Below are 25,674 nucleotides of genomic sequence, written 5' to 3'. Positions count from 1 at the left end.
AGGTGGCCGATCTTAAAATAAATCAATATTGATTTTTTTATAGAGCGTTAAAGTTTTGCGAAGCCAGGGGGCGGGACTACTTGATTGACAGTCCGGTCTGGAATGATTGACAGGTCCTATGGAGGAGGCAGAAGAGACTCTGCTCTCCTCGTTTGGATTAATTCTGATATAATAACTGTTGGTTTATTTATCGGTGGAGCAGCACAACATTTTCCACAGACAGTTTTCCTGCCCGTTGGCTTGTTTTAACCAGTTTTCTACCTTCGGCTGTTTCAACCAGCAGACACTGAAAGGACTCTGATAGTTCTGTAAGTAAATGTTTATTTTCGTATCGGTGCCGCTTTTAATGCGCTTTATATGCAGCTTTAGTGTCAGATGTAATGTGTGCCATGCACTCCAGATGTTAGTGGAGTTTGTTTCAGCGTGTGTTGACCAGAGAAGAAAATGAGCATAGTAAATATTAGCTTTAATGTTAGCGATGCTAACCGAGCTAGCTGCTCAGTCTTAGCCTGATTAAAGCTAACATAGCATCAAGCTAATGTGTTGAGTTTCATCTAAGTGTGTTGTGTTCCTGTAATGTGGTTCATTAAGTTCATAAAACTGTGGCTGGTTGACATTAATGTAATGTTCAGGAAACTTAAATGTGATTAACGTTAATGTTCTAGTTTTCAGTAATCAGCTTTAATTTGACACTAAAACAGACTCTGATGATTTTAAATGACATCAGTTTCATTAATTTGTTGAAAATTGGCTCATTTGTTGTTGTGATGTTGCTGCTGATTCATTAAAAGCAGATGATCCATGTTGAAGATACGTTTAGTTCTAGTATCAGAAGTACAAGAAGGAAAATGGAAGTTTAGTTCTGCTACATCAAAGATTTCAGGATTAAAATAACTAAATGAGTCTTTATGCCTCAAACTTTATTTTTACAATAAAGAAATAATGAAATTATGATAACATTTCAATTTACAACAATAGATTGTATAGAATTGTATAGGAGTTATGAATAAATATCATTACTGTCTGACAATTTGGTGACTAAATTTAAGGAAATAATACCCTCTCTATTTAGTTCAGCACCACTTACTGATATAATGGAAGGGAAATATTGTAATTTTACCCCCACAGAAGTGGATTATATTGTTAATAATGCTGCAGCCTCACTGCGTACAACACTTGATAATGTTGCACCTGTAAAAAAGAAAGTTATATCTCAGAGAGGACCTGCTCCTTGGTATAATTCCCAGCTGCGGACTTTAAAGCAAGCATCCCGAAAGCTGGAAAGGAGGTGGTATTCCACTAATTTAGAGGAGGAGGAGTTTATGTAGCTTGGAAAAATAGTCTAGTAATGTATAAAAAAGCTCTTTGTAATGCCAGGACAACATATTATTCATCTTTAATAGAGGAAAACAAGAACAACCCCAGGTTTCTCTTCAGCACTGTAGCCAGGCTAACAAAGAGTCAGAGCTCTGTTGAATCTTGTATTCCTTTAGCTTTGAGCAGAAATGACTTCATGAGCTTCTTTACAAATAAAATTATTACGATTACAGAAAAAATTAGTCTGGCCCTTCGTACAAATGTCACAGATGTATCATCGAGTACAGATGCTTTAGAATTGGCTGTAAGACCAGATGGATATTAAGAATTTTTCACTCCCATACATCTCTCTGAACTAATTTCAATAGTTTCTACATCCAAACCATCGACATGTCTTTTAGATCCTATCCCAACTAGACTGTTCAAGGAGGCTGTACCTTTAATTAATTCCTCAATGTTAGATCTGATTAATCTCTCTCTAGTAACAGGCTATGTACCACAGGCTTTTAAGGTTGCTGTAATCAAACCTTTACTTAAAAAGCCCACTCTAGATCCAGATGTTTTAGCCAACTATAGACCAATTTCCAACCTCCCATTTCTCTCTAAAATTCTGGAAAGAACAGTTGCAAATCAATTATGTGAACATTTACAAAGGAATAGCTTGTTTGAAGAGTTTCAGTCAGGCTTCAGAGTGCATCATAACACAGAAACAGCTCTGGTGAAAGTTACAAATGACCTTCTCATAGCGTCAGATAATGGACTGGTCTCTATAATTATTTTGTTGGACCTTAGTGCAGCATTCGATACAATCGACCACAAACTTTTATTACAGCGATTAGAACATTGTATTGGCATTAAAGGGACAGCACTGGACTGGTTTAAATCCTACTTATCAGACAGGTTCCAGTTTGTGCATGTCAACAATGACTCTTCTGAGCATACTAGGGTTAATCATGGAGTTCCTCGGGATTCTGTCTTAGGACCAATACTGTTCATATTATACATGCTTTCCTTAGGCAATATTATTAGGAAGCACTGTATTAATTTCCATTGTTACGCTGACGACACTCAATTGTATTTATCTATGAAGCCAGATGAAACTAATCAGCTAGGCAGACTGCAAGATTGTCTTAAGGACATAAAGACCTGGATGACCTATAATTTCTTACTACTAAATTCAGACCAGACTGAAGTCATTGTATTTGGCCCCAAACATCTTAGAAAATTGCTTTCAAAGCATATAGTTACTCTGGATGGCATTACATTGGCCTCCAGTACTACTGTGAGGAACCTCAGCGTTATCTTTGACCAGGACATGTCCTTTAACTCACACATAAAACAAATCTGTGGGACTTCCTTTTTCCACCTGAGAAATATTGTAAAAATCAGGAATATCCTGTCTCAGAGTGATGCAGAAAAACTAGTCCATGCATTTGTTACTTCTAGGCTTGACTATTGTAATTCCTTATTATCAGGTTGTCCCAGAAGCTCTCTGAAACATCTACAGCTGATCCAAAACGCTGCAGCCAGAGTACTGACGGGAGTTAGCAAGAGAGATCGTATTTCTCCTATACTGGTTTCTCTTCATTGGCTTCCTGTTAAATCTAGAATAGAATTCAAAATCCTTCTTCTGACATTTAAAGCTCTTAACAACCAATCTCCATCATATCTTAAAGACCTGATAGTACCATGTCATCCTAGCAGAACTCTTCGCTCTCAGACTGCAGGCTTACTTGTTGTTCCTAGAATCTCTAAAAGTAGAATGGGAGGCAGAGCCTTCAGTTATCAGGCGCCTCTCCTGTGGAACCAGCTCCCAGTTTGGGTTCGGGAGGCGGACACCCTCTCTATTTTTAAGACCAGGCTTAAAACCTTCCTTTTTGACAAAGCTTATAGTTAGGGCTGACTGGGGGACCCTGACGGGGTGAGCTGGTGTTTTCATTTGCACAACTGACTTCCCCTCTTGACGTCCCTTTAGTCTGCCCCTAGTTCTGCTACTATAGGCCTGGGCTGCTGGGGAACCTCTCTGGATGCACTGAGCCCTTCTCTAACTACCTTTGTATTTACTATATATACCATTATTGCATTACACTAACTCTGTTTCTCCCTGTGTCCTTTCTCCGAGTGTCCCTGGTCCCAGAGCTGGATGCTTCAGATGTGTGGTTGTTCTCCCACCAACTGTAACCCTCTACCTGTAACCCTCTACCTCTTCCCCTCTACCTCCATCTCTCTACCTCTACCTCTCTACCTCTTCTGTCCCTCTCAACCCGCCCGGCCAGCAGGCAGATGGGTCCCCCCACATTAGAGCCGGGTTCTGCTCGAGGTTTTTTCCCTGTTAAAAGTATGTTTTCCTTGCCACTGTTGCCTTTTGGCTTGCTCTGGGGGTCAGCATATGGGTTCTGTAAAGCGTCTCGAGACAATTTGACTGTAATTGGCGCTATATAAATAAAATTGAATTGAATTGAATTGACTTGAAATAATCACAGATGATAAAATATAAATAGCAGAGAAAACCTGAGAGAATAATTTCCTGAAAAGTCTGTGAAGGAAAAGCAGCTTTTTTATCCTGAAAGATCAGAATCAGCTCCAGCATCTGCATCTGACAGCATCAAGTCAACCAGAAAGAAAAGAAAAAAGAAAATTACTTCTTTCTGATCACATCTGTTCCACTGCTCACAGTCTGCTGCTGCTCACATTCTTCACATTTATAGTCCACTTTTAAAAGTTCAGCAGACAGGTGCTCTGCTTTGGAGTGTGACGATATCGTCGGTGATGTGGAGAGTGAAGTTTCCGTTTCACCCACAGCGTGCTTTAGGGCAGCCGGGTTGGACTTGATGTTTGAAATACTGACCGACAGCTCAGATTTAACTGTCTGTAGTTCCGTTTTGATGGGTGTTAAACTTTCACTCAAAGTCGCCAGGAGCTGGGTCTTTAAAATAACCACCGTCTCGTTACAGAGTGAAAGTAGCAATTCCTCCTTAAGGTCAGAGATTGAAGCATCTGAGGGCCTCTTCAAAAGAAGACGTAGTTGATGAAGGCGTTCTGGAGGAGGACCAGAAAGACCACGACCAAGCAGCCTTGAGATCTTAGGCAGCGTCTCCCTCAGGTGGGTGTCAACGGTGTTCACGGTCAGGTCTGTGGTAATCCCGTCAAAAAACAAAACTGAAAAAAATCTAGATTATAAATCAACATGTAACCAAAGCACTCTGTGTATAATGCCATAGTATAGGATGTAGTTCAGAAAATGTCAAAGTATAGTATACTTCTCAAGAATAACATAGTATGGGCTGTAGTTCATAGTATAGCATGTCGGCAAAAAAACCCAACTGATTATTATGTGGTTCAAAAAGTGCCAAATGATAGGATGTTGCCTAAAATTGTCATGTATGATATGTGGTTCAAAAAATGTCATAGTGCAGTATATTGTCAAAATAGTATGTTTTTCAAGAAAACATTGGAGTATATGTCGTCTAAAAAATGCCATAGAATAATATTTCATTGCACAAGTAAAAGTATAGTAATTTTTAAAACTGTTCAAATTCTTATATGTTGCTAAAAAATAAAAGAAACTGAAGCAAAAAAAACCCGTCAGTAATATGTCAGTTTAAAAAGCCTATAGTATAGAGTGTCACCCAACAAATGTCATAGTATAGCATGTTGCTCTAAAAACGTTATAGTATGGCCTTTGGTCCAAAAAACGTCATAGTATAGCATGTCGCTCTAAAAATTTCATAGTACAGCATGTCGCTCTAAAAATGTCATAGTACAGCATGTCGCCCAAAAAACATCATGGGATAGCATGTCGCTCTAAAAACATAGTATATCCTTTGGTCCAAAAAACATCATAGCATAGTATATCGTCCAAAAAACATCATGGTATAGCATGTCGCTCTAAAAATATTATAGTATAGCATGTCACTCTAAAAACGTCAGAGTATAGCATGCCACCCAGAAAACGTCATAGTATAGCATGTCACTCTAAAATTGTCATAGTATATCATGTCGCTTTAAAAACGTCATAGATAGCATGTCGCTCAAAAAATGTCATAGTATAGCTTTTGGTCCAACAAACGTCATAGTTTAGCATGTCGTTCAACAAAATATCATAGTTTAGCATGTCACTCTAAAAACGTCATAGTATAGCCTTTGGTCTAAAAACGTCATAGTATAGCATGCCGCTCAAAAAACGTCATTGTATAGCATGTCGCTCAAAAAATGTCATTGTATAGCATGTCACTCTAAAAATGTAATTGTATAGCCTTTGGTCCAAAAAAAGGTCATAGTATAGCATGTCGCCCAAAAAATGTCATAGTATAGCATGTCACCCAAAAAACGTCATAGTGTAGCATGTCACTCTAAAAATGTCATAGTATAGCATGTTGCTCAACAAACGTCATTGTATAGCATGTCGTCCAAAAAAACGTCATCGTATAGCATGTCGCTCTTGAAACGTCATCGTATAGCATGTCGTCCAAAAAACGTCATCATATAGCATGTCGCTCTTGAAACGTCATAATATAGCATGTCGCTCTAAAAACGTGATAGTATAGCATGTTGCTCTAAAAACGTGATAGTATAGCATGTTGCTCTAAAAACGTCATAGTATAGCATGTTGCTCTAAAAACGTCAGCGTATAGCATGTCGCTCTAAAAACGTCATTGTATAGCATTTCGCTCTAAAAATGTCATCGTTTACCATGTCATCCAAAGAACATCTTAGTATAGCATGTCGCTCTTAAAACGTCATAGTATAGCCTTTGGTCCAAAAAACGTCATAGTATAGCATGTCGTCCAAAAAACGTCATCGTATAGCATGTCACTCTAAAAACGTCATCGTATAGCATGTCGCTCTTGAAACGTCATTGTATAGCATGTCGTCCAAAAAACATCATCATATAGCATGTCGCTCTTGAAACGTCATAGTATAGCATGTCGCTCTAAAAACGTCATAGTATAGCATGTCGCTCTAAAAACGTCATAGTATAGCCTTTGGTCCAAAAAACGTCATAGTATAGCATGTCGTCCAAAGAACATCATAGTATAGCATGTCACTCTTAAAAACGTCATAGTATAGCCTTTGGTCCAAAAAACGTCATAGTATAGCATGTCTCTCTAAAAACGTCATAGTTTAGCATGTCGTTCTAAAAACGTCATAGTATAGCATGTCGACCAAAAAACGTCATAGTATAGCATGTCTCTCTAAAAACGTCATAGTTTAGCATGTCGCTCTAAAACGTCATAGTTTAGCATGTGACTCTAAAAACGTCATAGTATAGCATGTCGCTCTAAAAACGTGATAGTATAGCATGTCGCTCTAAAAACGTCATAGTATAGCATGTCGCTCTAAAAACATCATAGTTTAGCATGTCGCTCTAAAAACGTCATAGTATAGCCTTTTGTCCAAAAAACGTCATAGTATTGCAAGTCACTCTAAATACATCATAGCATAGCCTTTGGTCCAAAGAACATCATAGTATAGCATGTCGCTCTTAAAACGTCATAGTATAGCATGTTGCTCTAAAAGCGTCATAGTATAGCCTTTGGTCTAAAAATGTCATCGTATAGCATGTCGTCCAAAAAACGTCAGAGTATAGCATGTCGCTCTTGAAATGTCACAGTATAGCATGTCGCTCTAAAAACGTCATAGCATAGCATGTCGCCCAAAAAACGTCATAGTACAGCCTTTGTCCAAAAAACGTCATAGTATAGCATGTCACTCTAAAAACGTCATAGTACAGCCTTTGGTCCAAAAAACATCATAGTATAGCATGTGGCTCAAAAAACGTCATAGTGTAGCATGTCATTCTAAAAATGTCATAGTATAGCATGTCGCCCAAAAAATGTCATAGTATAGCATGTCGTCCAAAAAGCGTCATCGTATAGCATGTCGCTCTTGAAACGTCACAGTATAGCATGTCGCTCTAAAAACATCATAGCATAGCATGTCGCTCTAAAAACGTCATACTATAGCATGTCGCTCTTAAAAACGTCATAGTATAGCCTTTGGCCCAAAAAACGTCATAGTATAGCATGTCGTCCAAAGACCATCATAGTATAGCATGTCTCTCTTAAAAACGTCATAGTATAGCCTTTGGTCCAAAAAACGTCATAGTATAGCATGTGGCTCAAAAAACGTCATGGTATAGCATGTCGCTCTTGAAATGTCACAGTATAGCATGTTGCTCTAAAAACGTCATAGCATAGCATGTCGCTCTAAAAATGTCATAGTATAGCATGTCTCTCTAAAAACATCATAGTATAGCATGTCGCTCTAAAAACGTCATAGTATAGCATGTCGCCCAAAAAACGTCATAGTATAGCCTTTGTCCAAAAAACGTCATAGTATAGCATGTCACTCTAAAAACATCATAGTATAGCCTTTGGTCCAAAAAAATATCATAGTATAGCATGTCATCCAAAGAACATCATAGTATAGCATGTCGCTCTTAAAATGTCATAGTATAGCATGTTGCTCTAAAAACGTCATCGTATAGCATGTCGCTCTAAAAACGTCATAGTTTAGCATGTCGCTCTAAAAACGTCATAGTATAGCCTTTTGTCCAAAAAACGTCATAGTATTGCATGTCACTCTAAAAACGTCTTAGTATAGCATGTGGCTCAAAAAACGTCATAGCATAGCATGTCGCTCTAAAAATGTCATAGTTTAGCATGTTGCTCTAAAAACTTCATAATATACCATGTCGCCCAAAAAATGTCATGGTATAGCATGTCGCTCTTTAAATGTCACAGTATAGCATGTCGTTCTAAAAACGTCATAGTATAGCCTTTGGTCCAAAAAACGTCATAGTATAGCATGTCGCCCAAAAAAACGTCTTAGTATAGCATGTGGCTCAAAAAAACGTCATAGCATAGCATGTCGCTCTAAAAATGTCATAGTTTAGCATGTTGCTCTAAAAACTTCATAATATACCATGTCGCCCAAAAAATGTCATGGTATAGCATGTCGCTCTTTAAATGTCACAGTATAGCATGTCGTTCTAAAAACGTCATAGTATAGCCTTTGGTCCAAAAAACGTCATAGTATAGCATGTCGCCCAAAAAAACGTCATTGTATAGCATATCGCTCTTGAAACGTCATAGTAGATAGCATGTTGCTCTAAAAGCGTCATAGTTTAGCCTTTAGTCCACAAAACCTTATGTCCTGGCTGTCTGAAGTAGGTGAGGAGCAACACCAAAACAGTCCAAACGCTGGTTTCCAGAGGGTTAGACGAGTATTTATTTGAAAGAGTAAGTTTACAACAGCACAACATGTGAGGGGGTTAAAAGCAAATGGGTGTTAGTAAAATAAGAAGAAATAAACAGAACTAAAAGTGAACTTCACGTTGACATTGATGGACATTCCAACCATGAACAAAGTAAAAGATAATCAATACGAAAAAAAACTCTTCCTGTTCACCTCTTAAAACCCAAAAACACACCGCAGTAGCATCCTAAACTAAAACTACCAATGGGTTCCCTGTTTTCCTTTGTGAACAATTCAAAGGTCCCTCTCTATCTCCCCACACATCCACCAACCACTGGAACACATCTCCAAAGTTCTGCCGGGCCAGCTCAGCTTCCCCTCAGAAGAAGTGGCGCCACCTGCCAGATGAAGGAGCCTTTTGAGAGGCAGCTGGCATCGTGATTGGACTGTACTTTGGTCTGTTCCAATCCAGCTTCAGCTCCAGAGACGGCAGGCGGGACGAGTCAACGGAGGCCGGGTGGACGAAGGCATGCAGCTGAGTCGAAAAAAAATGTGATTTTTCAACATGTTGTAAAAACGTGCCATATGATGAAATAATGTAAAGGAGGCCGTGAAAAACACTATGGTTATGTTTTCTTTGAAAAAAAAAGTCATCATGAATTTTGCCGCAAAAAAAACGCCATAGTATACTATGTCGAAAAAAAATGCGATTTTTCAACATGTTGTAAAAACGTGCCATATGATGAAATAATGTAAAGGAGGCCGTGAAAAACACTCCAGAAAGGTTTTCTTTGAAAAAAAAAATCATCATGAATTTTGGCGCAAAAAAACGCCATAGTATACTATGTCGAAAAAAAACCCGCAATTTTTCAACATGTTGTAAAAACGTGCCATATGATGAAATAATGTAAAGGAGGCCGTGAAAAACACTCTGGTAAGGTTTTCCTTGAAAAAAAAATCATCATGAATTTTGGCGCAAAAAAACGCCATAGTATACTATGTCGAAAAAAAATGCAATTTTTCAACATGTTGTAAAAACGTGCCATATGATGAAATAATGTAAAGGAGGCCGTGAAAAACACTCCAGAAAGGTTTTCTTTGAAAAAAAAAAATCATGAATTTTGGCGCAAAAAAACGCCATAGTATACTCTGTCAACAAAAAACCCGCAATTTTTCAACATGTTGTAAAAACGTGCCATATGATGAAATAATGTAAAGGAGGCCGTGAAAAACACGATGGTAAGGTTCTCCTTGAAAAAAAAATCATCATGAATTTTGGCGCAAAAAAACTCCATAGTATACTATGTCGGAAAAAAAATGCAATTTTTCAACATGTTGTAAAAACGTGCCATATGATGAAATAATGTAAAGGAGGCCGTGAAAAACACGATGGTAAGGTCTTCTTTGAAAAAAAAATCATCATGAAATTTGGCGCAAAAAACGCCGAATATGTCGGGAAAAAAAGGGATTTTTCAACATGTTGTAAAAATCTGCCATATGATGAAATAATGTAAAGGAGGCCATGAAAAACACTCCAGAAAGGTTTTCTTTGAAAAAAAATCATCATGAATTTTGGCGCAAAAAAAACGCCATAGTATGCTATTTCGAAAAATGTCATTTTTCAACATGTTGTAAAAACGTGCCATATGATGAAATAATGTAAAGGAGGCCGTGAAAAACACTATGGTTATGTTTTCTTTGAAAAAAAAGTCATCATGAATTTTGCCGCAAAAAAAACGCCATAGTATACTATGTCGAAAAAAAATGCGATTTTTCAACATGTTGTAAAAACGTGCCATATGATGAAATAATGTAAAGGAGGCCGTGAAAAACACTCCAGAAAGGTTTTCTTTGAAAAAAAAAATCATCATGAATTTTGGCGCAAAAAAACGCCATAGTATACTATGTCGAAAAAAAAACGCAATTTTTCAACATGTTGTAAAAACGTGCCATATGATGAAATAATGTAAAGGAGGCCGTGAAAAACACTATGGTAAGGTTTCTCTTGAAAAAAAAATCATCATGAATTTTGGCGCAAAAAAACGCCATAGTATACTATGTCGAAAAAATGTCATTTTTCAACACTAAATCTTATTGAAAAATATGTTTTACTTAAGTCCACCTGTTTCAGCCATCTCTACCCCTCATTAGGTACCACTCTAAGGTACATTATACAAAAAAAAATCCAGTAGATGTCACTGTGTTTTGAAATAGCATGCAGAGCAAGTTAGTCTGCTCACAGGAAGTTAGCACGAGCAAAATCACTCCTCACATGAGGCCTCTGTTTGCTGTGATTTTCAAAGGTAAAGTAATACTTTTGACATATTATGGTGCCTAAGGAGTTGCTGAACACAAATGTGTCATTTGAAATGTAAAAAAAAAAAGATTTAAAAGGGTAAAATAATTTTTCTCAACCGTTTGGTAGAGGTCAATATTTTAAAAATCGCTGGGTCTCTTCATAAAAAAACCATTGATTGTTGTTATTAGTGCCCCAAAGAGATAAGAAATATAAAGAAATAATTTTTTCATTGCCTTTTTCTTGGTGAGGATGTTTAAGGGTTAACTTAACATCTGTAAACAAAACAAAAACGTATCAACAAAGTTTTCTGTTAGAGTTTGTGTTCTTGTAAGTTTAACTCCAAGATTTTAAATACTTTCATTTACTGCAAATGAATATCTACTCCAAATGTCTCACTAATAATCATTATCAGCCTTAAAAACCCACAAAACACCCCTCTATACTCGACCACACTTAGTACAGTCCGGTTCCCCCTTCTATAAATCTGCTTGGAATCGTCCACTTCCTGTTTGTCAAAGTGGCCTTCTACCTGGACAGGTTTTGTTGGAGCTCATGCAACAAACATTTTGGGTAACTGCACTTTAATATGGATGGATGACACTGAATTAGAGTCTGTTTTCATGAGACTGAGTTAAGATGTGTAGCTCTGTCATTAAATAGGAAATTATTTCTCAGAATTCACAGAGAAAAGTCTGAAATGTTTGCTAGGTTAGCGTCCCACATGTTCTTTGGCTCAGCTAAAGCTAACTCTCTCCAACTTCTGGATCTCTTGAGTTGCTTGTTGTTAAAATATCTTGCTGTAGGTGCTGAAGCTCAGAAAGTCTGAGATGTTTGTTCAAAATAAGCTCATTCTCAAGTCTTATCTGAACTGTCCTCTTTTGTTTGAACTTTCCCTAAACTTAGGAGTTAATGACAGAGCAGCACATCCAGACTCAGTCTCATTTATGTAGAGATTAAACTTCAGTGTCATTCATTGATGTTAAAGTGCAGTTTTTCAAATGTTTGTTGCACATGCTCCCGACCAAACCAGTCCAGGTGGAAGACGATGTGAAGAGAAAGCTCCAGAGGATGAATATCACACATTTACGTTGGAAATAAATGTCCTTTAATTAGACATTGTCACGCAAAAGTTGGATTTCCCATTAATGATGTTCAAATCTTTGTTGAGTGTTTTGTTGATGTTGGTTTCTAAATGTTTTTTGACACTCGGCCCCAAAGATTACAACCTTTTCCGGCTCACAAGTTGCAACAGTTCACACATTATCAACTATTTTTCGACTAAACTAAGATAAAAAGTGAAAAACCGCCTGATTCCTGCATCATGAATGTAAATCTTTTTGGCTTTTATGACGGTAAACTGAATATATTTGGGTTTGACATTTTATAAACCAAAACAAGAAATGAATTACTTCAGAAAACAATTAACAGATTAATGGACAGAGAAAATGTGTTTTCCAACATATATGGCTGAATTACTCCAACATTACAAGATACATACAATTTAAATTCAGTTTCATTTATATAACGGCAATTACAGGTCAAATTGTCTCAAGATGCTTTATTTTTATATTTTTTGTCATATTTAAAATATGACAAAGTAAGAAATTTAAACCTCTTGACTAATCCAATTTATTATTTGGTTTTTAAGAGACTAATCGACACCTAAAATAAGTTTCTCCACTAAAACTAATAAACATGAGGTCAAATAGAAGGAAGAGTTTTAAATACTGCAGTCCCACGACGACAAGAGTAAAGTTTGTCAACAAAAAGTAAATCTGCTGGTGGATTCCATTAAAGTCTTAATAAATGATAATAAAGTGTGATACTAAAGATTTGTGGTGCTAAAAATCTCCAAGTAAAGATATCAAGTTGAACATCTGGATGGAGGTTGATAAAAGTTGACCTCCCTTCATTTCTCTGGAACCGACTCCATGAATTTTATGGATGGTGGTGAAAGACCTGCTCTTCTAGTGGTCTTCCTTCTATTCGCTGTAAAAAGTCAGTCCATCCTGGCCGACTTCAACACCTCTTCATGACAACTTGTTCTGCCTCCGACCTGGTGGAAACTCCAGAAACTGGGGAAAACCCGTGGAGACTTGAAGAACTCGTGGAGACTCGAAGAACTCGTCGGGCGGGGGAAGGTGTGGTGGGTGGTGGGGGGAGGTGGGGGAGTAGAGGGGGGAAGGCCGCCACCCACCTCCCCGCCTACTCTCCGCCCTGACTCCACCCAGACTCCGCCTTGGCTCCGCCCATGTGGTCACTTCACGAACTACGATGCCAAAGGGACGACGAATTTATTTCTTTGTATCTGATCTGTAGCTCAGTGAGTTAAGGATTTGCCTATGGAGCTGCAGGTCGCTGGTTCAAGACCAGACCCTTCTTAAGTTTTATCAAAATCCTGACAAAGACAAAGAAAGAAAATTGCCGGTGGTGGGTCTTGAACCTGCGACCTTCCAGTCGGTAGTCCTCTTCTTATCCTCCTGAGCTACTCGCTCAGATACTAATTCTTCTTTTTTTTGCGCATTTATCATCTATTTTTTCCTCGTTTTCGAATTTTTTTTTAACTCGAGTCTCGACTCGACCGTTTTTCTCAGGAGGCTGGACTTCAGCCTTTGTGCTGGAGGGTTGAACCCTCAGTTCCAAGACTTTCCAAAGCCTCCTCACCTCCCGAGTCCTCAGGACCTGAGCTTTCACACAGTCTGAGGGCTGAAATTTTTGAAGTCCCACAGTAGTTCTCTGTTAGATTGAACTTTCAGACAGTCCAAGGACTGAAATCTTCTCAGTTCCTGAGTACTTCTCTGTTAGTTTGAACCTTCAGACAGTCTGAGGGCTGAAATTTTCTAAGTCCCACAGTAGTTCTCTGTTAGATTTAACTTTCAGACAGCCCAAGGACTGATATCTTCTAAGTTCCTGAGTAGTTCTCTGTTAGTTTGAACCTTTCCACAGTCTGAGGACTGAAATTTTAAAAGTTTCTCAGTACTTCTCTGTTAGTTTGAACCTTTAGACAGTCTGAGGACTGAAATCTTAAAGGTTTCTCTGTACTTCTCTGTTAGTTTGAACTTTCTGGTTAACAGAAGCCTTAAAACTTGTGACCATGAGTCTTGATTTCACATTTAGACCATCGATCTGAGTTTTTCCCAGACCTTCACCTGTGGGTTTTTTAGAAATCCTCAACAAACTTTGATTCTCTTCACTGAACAGTAAAGTTTGTGGCGATCAGAAGGTAACATTAGTTTGATAAATGCCTTCAACTACTAGTAGACTTTATCTGGAAAGCAGTTTTCTGAAATGAGTTCTTAGTAAATCTGTCCACAATCAAACCAAGAACATAGAAAGAGGAAATGTTTGAAGAAACAACTTGATGTTTTCGTTTGACTAGAAAACGTTTTAAGACTTTTATCTGTTTTTGCTCTTTTTGATCGTTTTATTGTCTCTTCTGTTTAATTTGATCTTCTAAAGTCTAACTGGTGTCTTTTCAAATGTTTTGTCTTTAGTTTGATTCGTCTTAAACGTTTAGTTTTGCTCTTTTCTCACCTTTTATTCTTTTCTAATGTCTGATTTGATTTCGAAATGTTTTGTCTTTTTAATGTTTGTTTTTTCAAATGTCTTATCGGCTTGTTTGAATTTTTTTTCTTTCCCAATATTTAATTTTTCGACTGAATCTTTAAGGTTTTTCTTTTTAAATGTTTTACCACCTTTTAAAGTTTAATTTTTTTAAATGCTTCATTGTATTTTCAGTTTAATTCCTATTTGAAGTTTTATTGTCTTTAAGATGTAATTTTCTAATTAAACATTAAATTTTTTAATTAAATGTTCTGTCTTTTTAAAGGTTTAATAATCTAATTAAATGTTTTGTATTTTTTTATATGTTTAATATTCTTCTTGTTTAATTATATTTTTAAAATGTTTCCTATTCTTCTTGTTTAATTGTATTTTTTAAATGTGTAATTATCGAAAATAATTTATCTGTAATTTGTAATATTTTTATTTAAAAAAATTTGTTCAATTTCATAATTACATGTATTGTATCTTGTTTAATTATCTAATTCAATATTTTGTCTGTTGATTATCATTTAATTGTATTTAATGTTTAACTATATTAAACAGACAAAATATTGAATTAGATAATTAAACAAGATACAATACATGTAATTATGAAATTAAACTAAATTTTTAAAATACAAATATTACAAATTACAGATAAATTATTTTCGATAATTACACATTTTAAAAATACAATTAAACAAGAAGAATATCAAACATTTAAAAAATACTTTTTAATAATACAACTTTTTAAAGTTTAACTGTATTACATTTTTTCCCCTTTGATTTAATTGCTTTTTGTTATGTAGTTTGTTTCTTTAATCTTCTGTTTCTGTCAAGATTTTAACCCCAACCTTAAAAATGAAACAAACCCTTAAATCACAATGAAAATATTTCTGTTGTCACAATCATGAGTTAGTCAATTATTCAATTTATCAATTCCACTTTATTTGTTTAGCACCTTTCACACAGATGACAAAACTAAACAAGCAAAGAGAAAAAAACTGCTCAAACTATGACAAACTCAAAAATATATTTTTAAAAAAAGATTTAACATGGTAATAAAATCTGTTGTGTTCAGGGGATGGAGGGAGTTTATTGAAGTCTACTTGGGCTCACATGGGAAATCATTTAAAATATAAACTTGATATTCAGTCTCAGGAAACTGCAGAGTGACAGAAGAACCAACAATATCTCCTGTTTTCTCCTTTAATGAGTCGACTCTTCTTGTGCTTTCAGACCAAAGAACTACAGACTCTTCACAACCTGCTCAAACTCTTGGTACAGGACCTCACCACATGGGTCAAGAAGGTTTCCGTCTCATTTCTACTCTGAAGCTCACCTTCTCCTGCTCAAACTACTGACAAATGTTTCTGCTGCTCTAAAGTCTGGTCTCCACAACTTCCTAAAAACTCTCAAAGTCTCTTCTGCTGCAGGTTGCTTTGTAGAACTGTTGCAGAAAACCTCACTAAACCACATGGAGGGGCCTCAAGATAGTCGTCCAAATGAAACCGTACAAAAACCAAACTAGCACAACCCAAACGCTAAAGTCTCCTGCAGCCTACCAGAGAACCTCTGAGAACAGAGAATCAGGACAGGAACTCTTACCTTCTGGACAACCAACGTTGGTTCACAAACAAGAATACAGAATGTGTCTGACCAAAAACTCTGAAGACTCACTATAGCCAAGATAAAGACACAACTCAGCTGCACCAAATCCACTAATCACTGCACACATTAGCACCATGTGCTAACTGTGGCTAAAGAACCACATTTACCAAGACAACTATCCAGTACAAAGCCCTAAAACACACCAAGAAACACATTAAAGCCTATTTTACTGCTGGAAGCTGCAAGCCAACGCCTAAAAAACAAACTAAAGCAATGGAGCCAAACCCGGTTCAGTGGTGAAGAGAAACAGAGGAAATGTTTGTCTGCAGCTAAATAAAGCAGGAAGACACTGAGCTGCTCAGGTGTTCCTGATAACACTGAGCTGCTCAGGTGTTCCTGATAACACCAAGCAGCCACCTGGACAGCCAATAGGAACACAGCTTACTGGAAGTCCAGAGGGCTGGGTTAGTGAAGCAAATTTAGTTTAAAGTTGAAGCAGAAAGTTAAAGTTGAAAACCACCTTCTGATACCTGATGTCTCTGAGTTTTCACACAAAGAACGCCTGAACATGTCAAACTGGTTCCATAGTAGAACCATCATTGTAAAAACGTCATAGTATGGTGTGTTGCTCAAAAAACATTATGACCCGGAGGAGCAACACAAAAACAGGACAAACGCTGGTTTCCAGGGGGTTAGGCAGGCTATTTATTTGAAAGAGTAAGTTTACAACAACACAACATGTGAGCAGAAAAATCACAAAGTCTGTCTTTAGTTCAGCTGAAAATATTAGTTTTTGTCTTTTTTATTGACCAAACTTTTCAGGAAGTAGATGAAGAATAATTAAAGCTCTCATGTAGAAGTCCAACTTATTTTGGATCCTTGTGGAGAGTTTAATCTTAGAGTTTGTACAGCTGTTGAGTTTTTAGAGTCACATGGATTGTTTTGACATTTAATAACCGAGTCCTGAAATAAAATTACAGTTGTGGATTTCTGTCATTTAGTCTGGACTAAACAAATAACAGCAGCATAAATCTCAAACATCATTATGAGGAGTCTGGATTGAAGTTTCTCACTTGATAATGATCAAAACATGAAATTTAGGTTGGTTTAAAGGAATATTCCACCTTAAATCTTTGAATGTTGACCTAAAAGGTTGGTTTAACCGAGCATTCCATCCAAAATCCTAGACCAAAAAATCTTGGTGTAAAGGAGTATTCCACCTTAAATGTAGACCTAAAGGATGGTTTGGAGTAATATTCTACTCTAAAATCTTCCAATGTAGACCTAAAAGGTTTATCTGATGGTATATTCTACCCAACATCCTGGAACGTTTACCTAAAATGTTGGTTTAATGGTATATTCCCAGAAAAACCCTTGAACATTAGGCTTAATGGTATATTCCACCCAAAATACTTGTACATATACCAAGAAGTCAGTGTAAAGGAAATGTAGACCTAAAAGGATTGTTTAAAGGAATATTTAAACGATTATTTTCATTATTTAATAATCTGTTATCAGTCAGAACCCTGGCAAACTTATTTTCATCAGTTTTTTTAGTGGAAGTCACAAATAAAGGAGCTCTTGGTTTTTACCAGCGTTACCGAGTCCAAAGCTGCTGTTTCAACACAGACATGTTCACATGCATCCACAAACCTCTCAGCACTCAAACACCCACAGACAGGAGGCCGGCTGGACCGAGGCTCGGCGGCGTCCTCAGACCCACGAGTCGGGGAGTCGCTGAACTTGTTGGTCTGGTTTGAAGGCCTCCGTGTGGTCCAGTAGAAGTCCATGTGGTCGGTGTTGGCTTTGAACTGCAGCGACTGGCCACCATCAGGTGGACCGGCTCGTCCTCGTAGGACTCCTCCTGTAGCCTTGAGGGAACCACAGGAACATTCAGTAGCTGTTGGAGTTCTTCCTGTCAGGCTCATGGTAGAACGGCTCTGAAGAATCTTGTACTTGTCTTATCTGGAACAATCTAACAGCCTAAACTGTTAACAGCGGTGTAAAGAAGCAAACACACAGGCATAGATTAGGACTCAAACTAGATTTATTTTAGAAAACAAATCAACTTAGAGGCATTTGTTCACACGTGGCTGAATAGGAGGCCGTCCAATCAGATTTGAGGTCTTCACTCTGTAGGTTGTTTGTTTGGTGAGACTCTTGGACCTCCATCAGCTGACGTGGATGTTTGATGGTCTTCCTCTCTAGTGCCAGATGATTCATCCATGAATTCAGCAGCTACAGACTGAAATGAAGCTCATGCTGCAGTTATTGAATTCCTGTTCCAGATCAAATGTTCAGAGCTCACCTTGAATGCAGCTGTCTGTTGTCTGATAGTTTTTCTCATTGTAGTCTTCAATAAAGTCTTTTTCCTCATGTCAGGATGTGGTGAGACTCTTTCTCAGTCTCTGCAGACGTCCCTCATTGTGCATCTCCAGAGAAGAAACAGAAAAACTGGTCACTGCTTCAGCATCACAAACGCTCTCCAGCATTGAGAGTGTTTTAGGAATTCATTCATTGTGTTGTGAACTTTGAAGGAGCAGAAACTTTACAGCTGCCAAAGATATGAGCTCCAATTCTGGATGTTTTAGGAAATGAAGTTCATCAAATGAACACTTGATTATTGCTGATAACGCTCATTAAATTACTGAAGAAATCTAACATAAAAACCTGTAAACTCTCAGGCAGCTTTTGTTAAAGTTTGTCTATAATTCTATCATCATGTTCTGGAACCAGGACTCTGCAGAAGTTCCTTCAATCATATCCTTGTGTTTCTATTTAAGGCCTCAGGTTTGAACGTACAGCAGAGGATTAGAAAGGAGTGATTTTAATATTTAAATCAGTCCATGAAAATTGGCGTGAAAATTATTAAAATTTTGATTTAGATAGATTTGTGTCAAACAATATTGTAGAGTCTCACTTAAATATCTCCAAATGAGTTCAGTGTATTTACATTTTATAGAATATTTGATTTCTTAATCTCAATACTGTAGGGTCTGACCCTAAATATTATAATAATGATGTCAATTTAAATAATATTTTAGTGCAGAGTTATAAACTTTAATCAGCTAAACTTACATAATAAATATCACTGTACAATCTTAACCTGAACATTCATATTATTGAGGTAAATTTACATAACTCATGATATTCTAGAGTCTTAACTGGAATATTTCTAACATTAATCTTTTTGTATTGTGCTGATAAACAACAATAACCCAACTTTCAGATAATATTTGTTGTCTGTGATTGTGAGACTAAATTCCTCCACATTCTGGAACTGGACTGAATTTCCCAAAATGGAAACATGGACAGAATTTAACACTCATATATCCATGGCAACGCTAACATTTCTGCTTCTTACCAAAGTTCACAACACAAGTAAAGATTTTAATGTAAAACTTCAGGGATGACTGCTAACCATAAATATTCTGATCAATACTTCATGATCAATATCAGGACAGATGTTACAACTCCAGCTGTTACATTAGACTGCAGTTATTCACAGAGAAATTCAAACATCACATTCCTCATGAAAACTAGATGGGACTTTTATTAAATAAAGTGTTGGTGAATAAACAGTGTAAAAAGTGCAAAGCAGCTCCATTAAATCAGGAGATGTGAGACTTCCACAGCATGGATCACCATCTGCTGTGTTGATTCATAGCTGAATGTCAGAATGAACTGAGATAGAAAAGCTGCTTTGAGCTGCAACATTACGGTCTGACAATCCAACACCATCACAGTTTTCATCTGGTTGTTTTGCTCCAACATGCTGTGAAGTTCAGTTTTTACCTGAATCAATACAGAGATTCTATTTCCAACCAAGACTGGAATAAAAACTAGAATGTTATGAGGTTATTAATGCAACTAAATCCTTTCAGATGGAAGGATTTACTTCTAAGTTCTAATTCAAGTTTCAGTTGGAAGCACATTGCATTCACAAAGAAAAACAGCGATACCTTCATAGCAACATTTAATAAACCTAAAGCTTCCCTGTTGGCACATTGGTGGAGTTTGTTACTGAGCATCTGAACCTTAAATCCAGTGAGACGACCATCTTCAGTCGAGGCCAGTCAGAGAACTTCAAGACCTTCCATCAGCTGGACCAGATGTGGCATCATCTCCCTCTGAACATCTGGATGACAGGAGAAAAGACAGAAATCAAACACAGATCACAGAAATACAATTTATTCACTTTCATCATTTTATAAAAGTAGCGTGAACTTTATTAAAACTTGACAACATCAGTAATGAAAGTAAATGTTTTTATCTCATGTTGAAGCTAAATTTAAAGTCAATTATAATGACGGTTTATCCTGAGAGGAGTGCAGAAAGGAGCTTTTCTTTCCTTTTTAGAATATTCCCTCAAAATATTCTGTTTATTATTGGCTTTAGAAGCATTTTTCTTTACTTATTTATTTTTAGATACCTCAGACTGATGCACTTTGCTGGTTTGCAGATAATTTCATGTACAATGACAATAAAGATCTTCTATTATAACATATTTTGCTAAAACAAGAACTGCAAACCTTCTCAACAATCTCTCAGGCTGCAAAATTCCAACTGCGACCAAGAATTATCTGATGTAGTTATTATTATAATCTTTACTGAACCAGCCCTGGAATTAATAAAAATCTGTATATGGATATGATTTTCTCTGATGGGACCACTATGGAAGCCGTAGTAACAATTAACTATCCTTTGAAGGGAAAGATTAGGTCTTCTTCAGGTGGATTAAAAAATGCTCTCCCTTAAAAAAAAAAGAAATGCATTCAATAAAGTAAATCTCTTCTGCACTGCACACATACTACACTTTTGTATAACTCTGGATGTCAGAGTAAAGGCAGACAGATCCACCGATCAGCCACAACATTCTGACCACTGACAGCTGAAGAGAACAACATCCATCATCTTGTTCTAATGCAACGTTCTGCTGGGAAACCTTGACGTTCATGTGGATGTTTGACATGTACCACCACCTAAACACTGCAGGACAAACAACCCCCTAGTCTCCATGGCAACAGCAGTCCTTGATGCCAGCTGCCTCCCTCAGCAGGACAAACAAACTGCTCAGGAGTGGTCCGAGGAACACGACAGAGCTAAGCTGTTCACCTGGGTTCCACACTCCCCACATCCAGATCTGATTGAGCATCTGTGGGATGGTCCAGGATCAGCCTGGTCTAGGTAGGACCCACCCTGCAACCCACAGGATCCACAGAATCCACAGGACATCCCCAGAGGTTCTGATGAACCACTGGGTCAGAGGAGTTTTAGCAGCATAAAGGGACCAACACAGTATTAGTCAGGTGGTCAGAATGTTATACTGTTATATTGTCATGCTGATTATATGATCAGTAAATGTTACCATCAATTATAACGTCCACATTGATCAGGAAAAAAAAACAAACTATCAGTTCATTCAGAAACTGTGGGGTTAAACCTAAAAACACAGACCTCAACAGCAGTTTGTTTCAAAGCAGAACACCAGCTGGTTTTCACTAAAGAAGCTTTCAGAGCAACAATTAAATGACGGTTTTGTTCTCATTAAGTTCACAGAGTCAGAGTCAGCCAAAATAATGTACACACATCAGGAAAAGAAAAACTTTTTATAAATATTTCATTTGTATAAGTACTTCTATACATATAGATTCCTCTTTCTAAGTTTGATCAAATCATGACAACTCTGTGTCCTGTTGTACGATGTTTTCCCAACAGATGGCGCTACCCTCATGAATGGAGCATCAACAAGTGACGTCTACAACACAACAGAAATGTCTGGAAGCCAGTGGCCACCACTTTGAGCAGCTCTTGTAATTGTAGAGGCCAAAGATAACTTTTATTAATCTCGTGATGTCTGAATAAATTTGGTATTGAAATATTTATGCAAGTTTTTCTTTTCCTGATGTGTGTAAACATTATTTTAGCTGACTCTGTATAATGGGTTTCTGACAGGTCACCAGGCAACATCTTTTTATAATAATGACAAACATACCTGCATTCTACAGGAGTGATTTTCCTCATGTGCAGGTAAAGATGTGTGAGGAGCTTAGAGATGACAGGAGCAGGAGTCATCCTCACTAATTCAGCTTCCACCTAGAAACAGAAAGACCACAAAAAACACACTGATATACTCTAAAACGTTCAACCTCACAGCCTCAAAATATCTGTTTAGGAAGTGTTGTGTTTCTAAATTCTGCTGAAAGCACTGACAGACATTCTCTTACAAGGTTGTGTAAAAAGCAGCCTGTCCTCTGAGCTACTGAGAAATCTTCCTGAACAAAGTTTCTACGTGTAAATCAGCTCAACAAAAACTAAAGCCTCAGTCAGAGATAACAGGTATCGTAAATTATAAAGAACTTTCTTTGTTAACTCAGACTTTCTGCTTCAACCTCACATAAAAAGGGGAGTTTAACTCGTCAGGTGACTGAAAATGAACGGCTTGTGCAGTTCTAGATCCAAAAGTAGGATGTTTCAACTCATGTTTTACTACAAATACACACAGTAATAAATAAATACAATGGCTGGTTGTTAGTTTATTCACTATTAATGTCATTTTACGTACTGGATTGAACTTGAGCAGTGGAAGAGAGAAGGAATTTAATGAAATTATGGAGATTCAGAGAGGTAATGTTGCGCAATGTTAAGTTAAGCGTTGTTTAATTCAAACCAGCTGAATGTTAAACTTAAGTGCAGCTCAACAGGTTTCAGTTAACCTTAAAGTAAAATAACTTTTTTAAAAGCTAAAATACACAGCAGAGAAATACAGGTTGAGAAGGTCATTCTTCTAATAATGACGGACAGCTGCTGCAGCAACTAACACAGGTGTTCAGCGGTAAGTTAGCCACCTGTGTTAATTAGCCCGCTAGCTAACTTAGCCGCTTAGCTACCTAACTTAGCCGCTTGCTAGCTAACGCGTCCGGACCAACTGCTCAAACACGACAAAACACAACTCTTCACAAGTCGCTGACTTAACGTACAACAAAACAACGCTACAGGTTAGAAGTATTTATCTTCTTACCGTATTTTACTCCAAAAACAAGGTCAACAGCAGCCAGAGATGCTACTGGACGTGCCAACCATAGATATACAAAGACTAGATACGCTAGTGCGCTGTCCTCTATATTATCTATGGTCTGACCTATCACTGCTCTCTGGCTCTCAGTCAGTCTGACCAATCACTGCTCTCTGGCTCCGCCCTCTGAGAATCTTGTTGTCGTTTGGCTCCACACTTCCTGATGACCACTTCCGGTCTCAGAAAATGAAAAAACGGATCTTTTTCGTTTCTGTCTCTTACTGATTTTACTTTTTTGTTATTCTAAATATAAAACGAAAATCAAAGCATTTTTAAAAAATTGTATACCCCTTTTTGATCATGAAAAGGAAAAACGCCTTGTATTTCAATTTTAATTTTTGTATTTTAAAACGAAAATCAAATAACCACTAGTTTTTTGTTTTTCAATACCCGTTTCAGAACGGAAAATCCAGTTACCAGATCCGTACACGGACCCACCACACACACCTTTGACACACTTCCTACACATTAGTTGAGGAGCCGCGAAAACCTGGTCGCGCCAAACTAGTTTTACATCTGGAGCGAAGCTCTCCAGCAAACTACAGCGTCGGATGAAGAGTCCAGCCACTCGTCTGGCCCGGATTCTGCCACCAGCGCGGATGAAGCCGATCTTATCGAAGGAATTGATCATTCCAGTGACATGTAAGTCTGTATTCATGAGAAGTTGTTTGTTTTGAGTTGGAGAAAAGTAAAGAAAGTATAATATACATGTAACGCCGCCGAAAGCATTCCGCGCAAAATACGCATCATTTTTACAAGTCATGTGCTGCGCACAGCTAACGTACCACGTAACTTTTTCTGTGTGCAGCATTTACAATGTTGGGAAGGAGGAGGAGGAGGAAGAGGAGAGAATGGAGGTCTCCTGCTGTCCTGGTACCCCAGCGAGAGGTAGAGGGACAGACCGTCCTCCAGCCAGGAGACGCTGCAGCAGCCGCTCCACCAGCGAGCGCTCCGGGCCAGAGGCGCTCCCTACAGCTGGCTGGAAAACTGAGAAGGAACCTGACAGCTTACCTTCTCTGCCACATTTCCTGCCTGCCGAAAAGGAGGCCAGGTGTCCAGCCACCTCTGTCAGAATATGTGGACAGCCCTTCCCCATCAGACCTGTCCAAGTACTTGGACCAGGAGACCATCAAAATACTGTTTGATTCAACTCAGTAAAAACGATTTTCTTTTATTTTCAAATGCACTTTTTATGGTCTGACCATGGTTTTGTACATAAAATCTGTGTGTTCATAAGTATCTGGCACACTTAGAAAGTTGATTGCACTATTGTAAATAGTTTGTTTTAATGTTGATGTTGTCTCTTTGCAAATTTTGCAGTTTTGTTTATTTTCGGGTTTTTTTACAGGTTACAAAATTGACCATATCTCAAAAAGCAAATTATGTACAGACTCCAAATAAATTTCCTGTGGTTCCAAAGGATATTGTGCAACTTTTTTACATTTACAAATTTGAGGGATACAGTTATGCAATTTCTGTATTTTGAAATATATGTGAAAAAAACAAAAACGATTTTCATTTCTTAAAGGTTTATTGCACTTTTAAGCAATTTTTTGTAGTAGTTAAGACATAAGTCAATACATATTATTAAAATTTGGAATATCAGGGTTAGTTTGATGTAAAGCAAATAAAAATACTCCAAAAAATGGCACTACAGGATGTAAAAATGTAAAAATATGTCCTGGCGGACTTGCACAATCGTAGGTCTTAAAGGGTTAAATGGTGACTGCTTTATCAGTCACGTTTGCTGTTTGTTTCTGCTCAGTTCATCTCATCCTTGCCCTGGTTCTGCCACCTCTGTTCTCCCATCGCCAGCTTGATCCTCTGACCTCCTTTGCAGCTCTGTCGAGCCTGTTGTTGGCCACGTCTGCCTTTGCATTGTGGTAGCTGTTGCTGTGGGAATGTGTCAGGATCTGCATATTCAGGAGTGAGACTCCAAGAGATTTTATCCTTTTCTTTTCCTGTCAGTTGTTTTCTCCTCACGGGGTTAGATTTCTCAAACCAGCATGAATGTGTGCTCCACTTTGCCTGAAACACTGTGTGCTATTATTTATTCATTTTTTGTTTTTTTCCTATTTTACACACACATTGTAAACCCAGATCTCCTCTTATAACCCGTTTACAGCTACATAGCTCTTTCCTAGGTTATGTTTTTTCGTTCTTGCTTCTGTCTTTTGGGTCTTTCTGACTTCACACATAACTTGTTAAACAGCATTTCTGCAGCCAGCTTCACACCAGCACTCCAGATGACAGGTTTCTGCTCACCTTCAACTAGATGCTGCACTGTCTGTGTCTGTGATGGTTACAGGTTCAACCCCAGGTTTGGAAATCCTGATTTTGGTTCTCTGGGCTAAATTCACCAATTTCATGGTGAAATTTTCATCTGACTACTACAATCACTAAATTACTGCTACTGATGAAGTGTAAATTAAGTTACAAATCAGGCCAGAGTCTATGTTCAGATCTTCAAAAAAATCACCAAGAGAAGTCAGCATTCGGTGGGCAGCAGGATTTATTTGTCGACAGAAACCCAGGAGTAATTCTTAGCAGTGATAACACCCAAAGAAGAACTAGAGATACTGAGCTACTGAGCTGTGCATAAAAAAGACTTTTATGCTGTGAGCGTTGG

At 37.7% G+C, this 25,674-nt stretch overlaps 2 long non-coding RNA genes across 2 annotated transcripts; one reads left to right on the top strand and one right to left on the bottom strand.

Moving 5' to 3' along the window:
* The first annotated feature begins 3,992 nt into the window (after nt 1–3,992).
* On the top strand, nt 3,993–9,086 carry LOC129350481 (uncharacterized). Its single transcript, XR_008603895.1, has 2 exons — nt 3,993–4,420; nt 8,818–9,086. It is a non-coding gene; the product is annotated as an uncharacterized LOC129350481 (long non-coding RNA).
* An 8,913-nt stretch (nt 9,087–17,999) lies between these two features.
* Nucleotides 18,000–23,051, bottom strand: LOC129350556 (uncharacterized). The gene is made up of 3 exons (XR_008603990.1): nt 22,992–23,051; nt 21,966–22,066; nt 18,000–20,108 (listed from the first exon to the last, which is right to left on the bottom strand). It is a non-coding gene; the product is annotated as an uncharacterized LOC129350556 (long non-coding RNA).
* Nucleotides 23,052–25,674: the final 2,623 nt, after the last annotated feature.

Source organism: Amphiprion ocellaris, chromosome 14, assembly GCF_022539595.1.
Source record: "Amphiprion ocellaris isolate individual 3 ecotype Okinawa chromosome 14, ASM2253959v1, whole genome shotgun sequence".
NCBI lineage: Eukaryota > Metazoa > Chordata > Actinopteri > Pomacentridae > Amphiprion > Amphiprion ocellaris.
This window is presented reverse-complemented; position numbering and strand designations above follow the sequence as displayed.